Here is an 8,804-nt window from a genome sequence, read left to right on the forward strand (position 1 = left end):
CGGTGGATCACGGTAGCAAATATTCTTCAACTTTCCCCACAGAAGGAAATCCGGGGACGTCAGATCCGGTGAACACGCGGGCCACGGTATGGTGTTTCGACGACCAATCCACCTGTCACGAAATATGCTATTCAATACCGCTTCAACCGCACGCGAGCTATGTGCCGGATATCCATCATGTTGGAAGTACATCGCCATTCTCTCATGCAGTGAAACATCTTGTAGTAACATCGATAGAACATTATGTAGGAAATCAGCATTCATTGCACCATTTAGATTCCAAAAGAAAAAAATGGTTCAAATGGCTCTGATCACTAAGGGACTTAACATCTGAGGTCATCAGTCCCCTAGAACTTAGAACTACTTAAACCTAACTAACCTAAGGACATCACACACATCCATTCCCAAGGCAGGATTCGAACCTGCGACCGTAGCGATCGCGCGGTTCCAGACTGAAGCGCCTAGAACCGCTCGGCCACACCGGCAGGCATTTATATTGCCATCGATAAAATGGTGGCCAATTATCCTTCCTCGCATAATGCCGCACCATACATTAACCCGCCAAGGTCGCTGATGTTCAACTTGTCGCAGCCATCGTGGATTTTCCGTTGCCCAATAGTGCATATTATGCCGGTTTACGTTACCGCTGTCGGTGAATGACGCTTCGTCGCTAAATAGAACGCGTGCAAAAAATCTGTCATCGTTCCGTAATTTCTCTTGTGCCCAGTGGCAGAACTGCACACGACGCTGAAAGTCGTCGCCATGCAATTCCTGGTGCATAGAAATATGGTACGGGCGCAATCGATGTTGATGTAGCATTCTCAACACCGACGTTTTTGAGATTCACGATTCTCGTGCAGTTTGTCTGCTACTGATATGCGGATTAGCCGCGACAGCAGCTAAAACACCTATTCGGGCATCATCAACACTTCCTGTTTCCTTAAATAACGTAACTATCCGGCGAACGGTCCAGACACTTGGATGATGTCGTCCAGGATACCGAGCAGCATACATAGCTCACGCCCGTTGGGCATTTTGATCACAATAGCCACACATAAACACAATATCGACCTTTTCCGCAATTCGTAAACGGTCCATTTTAACACAGGTAATGTGTCACGAAGCAAATACCGTCCGCACTGGTGAAATGTTACGTGATACCACGCACTTATACGTTTGTGACTATTACAGCGCCATCTATCACCCTGTATATGATTCCGTACGAGCACTGATTGCCGTTCTATCGTCACTGCGGACCATTTACGATTTGTACGTAGACGATAGTTTGTAGCAAATGATGGTTACATTTACTTGCGAAGTGAACGCCTACACTCCCTTAATATTCGCATGTTGCTCGAACCTAGGAGTACTGCTAATTTTTGGCGAAACATCAAGTAGTTATCTGTTGCTAATGTCTAATGTTTACAGATTATTAGTCTAAGAAATTATAACAAAGATTTCAACTCTTTTCCTTACTTCCATCACGACTGCCATTATCATCATCACCCTCAAAAATTTTATATTTTATTCTGTAGAGTCAAAAGTATTATATCTTGTTACAGTGAAGAGGCAAAGAAACTGATACAATAGCTTCATATCGTGTAGGGCCCCGCGTGCATGCAGAAGTAGCACGGACTCGACTAATATCTGAAGTAGTGCTGGAGGGAATTCACACCACGAATCCTGCAGGACTGTCTATAAACAAGAGTACGAGCAGGTGGAGATCTCTTCTGAACAGCACCTTGCAAGGCATCCCAGATACGCTTTAATAATGTTCTTGCCTGATTGGTGGCCAGCGGAAGCGTTTAAACTCAGAAGAGTTTTCCTGGAGCCACTCTGTAGCAGATCTGGACGTGTGGGGTGTCGCATTGTCGTGCTGGAATTGCCAAAGTCAGTCGGAATGCACAATGGACATGGCCGGCCGGTGTGGCCGTGCGGTTCTAGTCGCTTCAGTCTGGAACCGCGGTACCGCTACGGTCGCAGGTTCGAATCCTGCCTCGGGCATGGATGTGATGTCCTTAGGTTAGTTAGGTTTAAGTTCTAGGGGACTGATGACCTCAGATGTTAAGTCACTTAGTGATCAGAGCCACAATGGACATGACTGGATGCAGCTGATCAGGCAAGATGCTTACGCACGTTTCGCCTGTCAGAATCGCATCTAGACGAAACACGATTCCCACGTCACTCCAACAGCACACGGCCCACACCATTACAGAGACTTCACCATCTTGAATAGTCTCCTGCTGACATGCGAGGTGCATAGATTCATGAGATTTTCTCCATATCGGTACAAGTCCATCCGCTCGATACAATTTCAAACGAGGCTCGTCTGACCAGGCAACATGTTTCCAGTCATCAGCAGTCCAATGTCGGTGTTGAGCGCCGAGAAATAGCTTGTTCTTAATGTTTGTCATAAACTTACATAGATAATCGCCTTTGAAGTTGTCAAGTGGTTCAAATAGCTCTGAGCACTATGGGACTAAACATCTGAGGTCATCAGTCCCCTAGACTTAGTACTTAAACCTAACTAACCTGAGGACGCCACACCACATCGATGCCCGCGGCAGGATTCGAACCTGAGAACGTATCAGCAGCGCGGTTCCAGACGGAAGCGCCTAGAACCGCTCGGCCACAGCTTTGAAGTTTTCCGAGGGACTGTATTAGGTACAGTTGCAAGTAAAATCCAACTTTGATGTACAGCGGAATTGACAGTGTGATGACTTGGTACCTAATTGCAGCACATGGTTCGCTGGTTCCTACCTCGCCTGAGTCAGTTTTCTTTCTCGTTCAATTTGAATTACGTACATCTCGTAATTGTACATTTCACCATAATTTTTTTATGAATGATGCACGCCTTATTGTTTTTAAATCCGTATTGCACGCAAAATTCCTGTATCCATTTCAAATATAAATTCTCGGCTATCGATATTTTATGAAAGACTGTTAACAAACGGTGTTTAAATTAAGAAAACCCAACAATTTAATTTTTAAGCCATAAATGAAAAATTATATACTCTTTATTTGGACTAAGCTCATTGTTTTATCGCACAGATATGTCGTAGAAACTTCAACAACAATCATTTTGACAGCATCGAGCATACCATACAAATGCTGCATTTTTACATTTGCCACTATACCATTTCGATATTAACCCAGCAGAACTGATCTGGAGCCAAATTAAGGGACCTGGTCCGAGAAATCACAAAACTGTTCAGCTGCCGGACGTACCAGAAATAACGCGCAGAGCTTTTTCATGTCACTGCCGATCTACATCTACATCTACATCCGTACTCCACAAGCCACCTGACGGTGTGTGGCTGAGGGTACCTTAAGTACCATAACGGTTCTGCCTTCTATTCCAGTCTCGTATTGTTCGTGGAAAGAAGGATCGTCGTTATGCTTCTGTGTGGGCTCTAATCTCTCTCATTTTATCCTCATGGTCTCTTCGCGGGATATACGTAGGAGGGAGCAATATACTGCTCGACTCTTCGGTGAAGGTATGTTCTCGAAACTTCAGCAAAATCCAGTACCGAGCTACTGAGCGTCTCTCCTGCAGAGTCTTCCACTGGAGTTTATCTATCATCTCCGTAACGCTGTCGCAATTACTAAATCATCCTGTAACGAAGCGCGCTGCTCTCCTTTGGATCTTCTCTATCTCTTCTATCAATCGTATCTGGACGGATCCCACACTGCTGAGCAGTATTCAAGCAGTGGGCGAACAAGTGTACTGTAACCTACTTCCTTTGTTTTCGGATTGCATCTCCTTAGGATTCTTCCAATGAATCTCAGTCTGGCATCTGCTGTATCAACGATCAAGTTAATATGATCATTCCATTTTAAATCACTCCTAATGCGTACTCCCAGATAATTTATGAAATTAACTGCTTCCAGTTGCTGACCTGCTATTTTGTAGCTAAATGATAAAACTGTCACGTCATTGAAGAGGAGAAAATGTGTCGCCAGGGTGTCTTCGCGGAGTCTATTGTTGATCGACCCATTATCAACGTAGAGATGACAGTTGCAGTTCTGAAATGTATTTCTCGGATTTGGACATGCAAGGAGCTAAGAGATTACCAGGCGTTTGACTGTAATTAACACCTTCACTGACTTTAGTTTTCAACAGTACGGTGAAATCCCTGCAGTATACTTTTCTCCAGAATTCGCTCGCTCAAAAAAATTACCAAGTGTTTATGTTAGGAATTTTCATCCCTCTTGTTTGTAATTAGTATACTATGTCAGATTAGAAGGAGAGCATTTCACGCTTTCCGTCTGTCCACCTAAGAAGCGCGCTGTAGTGCTGTGATTTTGCCGAATATTATTTCATTGTCTTTAAAAATTAAAAAGCTATATTCTTTCGTTGGCCGTTTCTTTTCACGTATGACCAGCAACTGCTCACATCATCGCAGGCGTGTTGGATTGCTGGTAGGCCAGTGCTGTCCAAGATTAATGCCCCTGTGAAGTTGTCTCGCACATTATCGCTCAATCTATGTTCTTGTACTGGTCACAAGTTGGCTTCCACTACACGTGAAACGGTATGCAATGAGATTCAGGCAAACGCGGAAGAATACATTTGTTCTTATGATGAACTGAGTACAGCTACCATGATAAAATGGTTCAAATGGCTCTGAGCACTATGGGAGTTAACTTCTGAGGTCATCATTCCCCTAGAACTTAGAACTACTTAAACCTAACTACCCAAAGAACATCACACACATCCATGCCCGTGGCAGGATTCGAACCTGCGACTGTAGAGGTCGCGCGGTTCCAGACTGTAGCGCCTAGAACCGCTCGGCCACTCCCGCTGGCGCTACCGTGATATCTAGAATTAATATCTACATACCATTTACAAACGCCCCATATTAAAATGTAATCTAATATCATTACCTCCTTTTACTAATAGTGTCGTTGATGTACGATTTTTCTGCCTTTTAATGTAAATAAAATATAACTCTTTCTCCCTCTGAGGATTCAAAAAGTTAAAGGGGGCACATCGCCGAGCGTACCCCCAGGAACTCAGTATTGCCCAAACTATAAATTGTACTCCGTTCGAACAGGCCATGAAGGTCCAACGGCACCGACCGGCCGCCATGTCATCCTCAGCGCACAGGCGTCACTGGCTGCGGATGTGGAGCGGCACACTGCTGCCCCAGCCATTAGATGACTCGCGGTGCCTTTTTCATTTCAGTAAGTTTTTCGTTTCCAAATTCGTCTCTTACCGACAACATACGAGGAAGGCAAAAATGAGCGAGCCCCACACTCCACTTGACAGGTACCATGGGGCGGACAATCTCCAACTTGTCGCACGTACTGTCGTGAGAATGGGAAAACAGTTCATATGTGTCAGCTGCAGTTATTACGCATTAATTCTCCGTCCGTACAATCCTTGGAAGGCCCAACGGCAACGGCCGGCCGCCGTGTCATCCTAAGCCGACAGGTGTACTTGGTTGCGGATATGGAGGGTTATGTGCTCAGCACACAGCTTTCACGGCCCTAGGCCAGTTTACGAGACCGGAGCCGTTACTTCTACATCTGCATCCACATACATACTCTTCAATCCACCATACGGTGCGCGACGGAGGGTACCTCGTACCACAACTAGCATCTTCTCTCCCTGTTCCACTCCCAAACAGAACGATGGAAAATGACTGCCTATATGACTCTGTACGAGCCTTAATCTCTCTTATCTCTCTTTCCGCGAAATATAAGTTGTCGGCAGTAAAATTTTACTGCAGTTAGTCTGAAATGCTGGTTCTCTAAATTTCCTCAATAGCGATTCACGAAAAGAACGCCTCCTTTCCTCCAGAGACTCCCACCTGAGTTCCTGAAGCATTTCCGTAAGACTCGAGTGATAAACAAACCTACCAGTAACAAATTTAGCAGCCTGCCTCTGAATTACTTCTATGTCCTCCCTCAATCCGACCTCATAGGGATCCCAAACGCTCGAGCAGTACTTAAGAATAGCTCGTATTAGTGTTTTATAAGCGGTCTCCTTTACAGATGAACCACATCTTCCCAAAATTCTACCAATGAATCGAAGACGACTATCCGCCTTCCCCACAACTGCCATTTCATGCTTGTCCCACTTCATACCGCTCTGCAATGTTACGCCCAAATATTTAATCGACGTGACTGTGTCAAGCGCTGCGCTGCTAATGGAGTATTCAAACATTATGGGATTCTTTCCCCTATTCATTTGCATTAATTTACATTTATCTATATTTGCAGTCACCTGCCAATCTCTACACCAATCATAAATCCTGTCCAAGCCATCTTGTATCCTCCTACAGTCGTTCAACGACGACACCTTCCCGTGCACCACAGCAAACAGCCGCACATTGCAATCCACCCTATCCAAAAGATCATTTATGTAGATGGAAAACAACAGCAGACCTACCACACTTCGCTGGGGCACACCAGATGATACCCTCACCTCCGATGAACACTCACCATCGAGGACAACGTACGGGGTTCTATTACTTAAGAAGTCTTAGAACCACTCACATACTTCGGAACCAATCCCACAGGCTCGTACCTTAGTTAGGAGTCTGCAATGGGGCACCGAGTCAAACGCTTTCCGGAAGTCCTCAGCTCGTGGTCGTGCGGTAGTGTTCTTGCCTCCCGGGTTCGAATCCGGCGGGGGTTAGGGATTTTGTCTGCCTCGTGATAACTGGCTGTTGTGTGATGTCTTTAGGTTAGTTAGGTTTAAGTAGTTCTAGGGGACTGATGACCATAGATGTTAAGTCCCATAGTGCTCAGAGGCATTTGAACTTTTTTTTTTTTTTCTAGCCGGAAGTCAAGGATTATGGCATCCGTCTGATACTTCTCAATCAAGTAGCTCCTCAGTTTGCCTCACAAGGGCTGAATGCTCCGAGATTGCAAACAGCGCTCGGCAGATGGGATGGTCATCCATCCAAGTGCTAGCCCAGCCCGACAGCGCTTAACTTCGGTAATGTGACGGGAAATGATGTTATCACTGAAGCAGGGCCGTTGGCTGAGGCATAATGATGTAGAATGTTAACAGCCGTTTTGTTTCAAAGCAATAAGTGTCTTCAGATAAAAAATTTGGGAATATCACTTTACAGCACGCCCTCGTATTTAACGTGTTAAGTGGATTGTGATACTAATTATGCTTAAAAAACGATAATAATTAATTTATTCCAGAGGAAATATTTCCCCTACGACGAAGAATTAATTCATAGTTCGGACACGTTAGACGAGAGTTGGTCCCTGCCTTGTTACATCACATCTTAGGCTAGACATTTTCTGTGTGTGAGCTACACCCAGTGTGACCGTCTGTGTGTAAGGTGTCAGGCAAATCCAACACCTTGCATGAAAAGCCTGACATGATAAGCAAATCCAGTAGTGTCACATAGCTCCGAATAAATCGTGATATTAAGTTAACCAAAGTAATACCAGTGACGAGTGAGCAAATAGAATACCACAGACTAACACAAGAATGCCTAAATGCATGTTGTACCTTCCCACCGTGAGACAGACGCAGTTCCGAGGGGAGAAACGAGAACAGAGGCCAAGAGCAGAACCGTGTTAAGCTAGAAGGCCCTACGATCAGGGACGGACACCCATGTAGTCAGCTAACCGCTAGGACCACCCCCCAGCCCATGTTAAAGCAAGAGTCCTCCAGAAAAACAGTATAGATTTTACGATAACACTAAAAGGGTCCCCAGACGCAAGTTTTAGCGTGAGACCTTTTCGCGTCTCTGTTACGTCAGGACCACCCCCCAGCCCATGTTAAAAGATAGAGCCCTCCAGAAGAACACTATAGATCTTACGATAACGCTAAAAGGACCACACTAGCTGCAACTTTTTAGTGTGAGACTTTTTCGCGTCTCTGTTACGTTGCAAACTTTAAAAACATTGCCCCACCACGAAAAGTATAACGTTTCTCATTGGATAGACAGAATTTTTGTAGGCGGAGCTTAATGTTAACATTGAGACCCTGACTGGTCAGATGAAAACACAGCCAGATAGTTTTTTTTAAACCAACTTCGGTAAATTGTAGTAAGGAGAAGTTAGAAAAGAGTTGCTTCCGAGATGGCGAGGTGAGAGGAGCTGTGCTGCCCGCCGCTGCCCTGACGCTGCCTAAACACCGACAAGGTAATGAACGCACGCGATGCCGCATTTTTGAGCTCATAAAGCTTCACTCAGAACTGCAGAAGTCTCATCTGTTACACCCCCTTTTTTGCGTAATACTAGTGTCGATCGTTAATTAAAGCTCATGGTGTTCACATTTGCCACTTGAAGTAAAAATCTGAAACGCGATGATTTTTCTGTTATATAGTTATTGAGAAGCCACATCAGCCACTGTAATTTACGACAAGTTAGGTAAGTAATTTAAGATAATTGAGGGTCATTGTAGACCATTGTGATAGTTTTCTCTTTTGTGAAACTTAATTTAAACCTAGATTTAGTTGTGATATGGCATAGGTCATCCTTCAATCCATTGTAGAACTTGGAAACCCATTCAGGGAATATTCGTTCACATTTTTGTTGAACGCAGCTGGTTTTTACCATCCTGTATTAAAACATTTACTTTTATCAATAGTGCAATTTATAAACAATGTTTTGTGAGTAGAATAAAATTTCCAATTGTAAACTTAACTGCTTTTTCGACGATATTTTACCAGCTAACTAAAAATAGGAAAGCCTTGAACCCCTTCCACTAAATTTAGTTAGTATCAAGATTCTTTCACAGGGAGTGCAGTGGAGCTGACGGTGAAATCATTGAGTATTTGGTTATATCATCGCTAGTCTCACTGAACTCTTCTGAACTCTACATGTCATGT

This window comes from Schistocerca gregaria, chromosome 10 (genome assembly GCF_023897955.1).
Source record: "Schistocerca gregaria isolate iqSchGreg1 chromosome 10, iqSchGreg1.2, whole genome shotgun sequence".
In the NCBI taxonomy this organism is placed as follows: domain Eukaryota; kingdom Metazoa; phylum Arthropoda; class Insecta; order Orthoptera; family Acrididae; genus Schistocerca; species Schistocerca gregaria.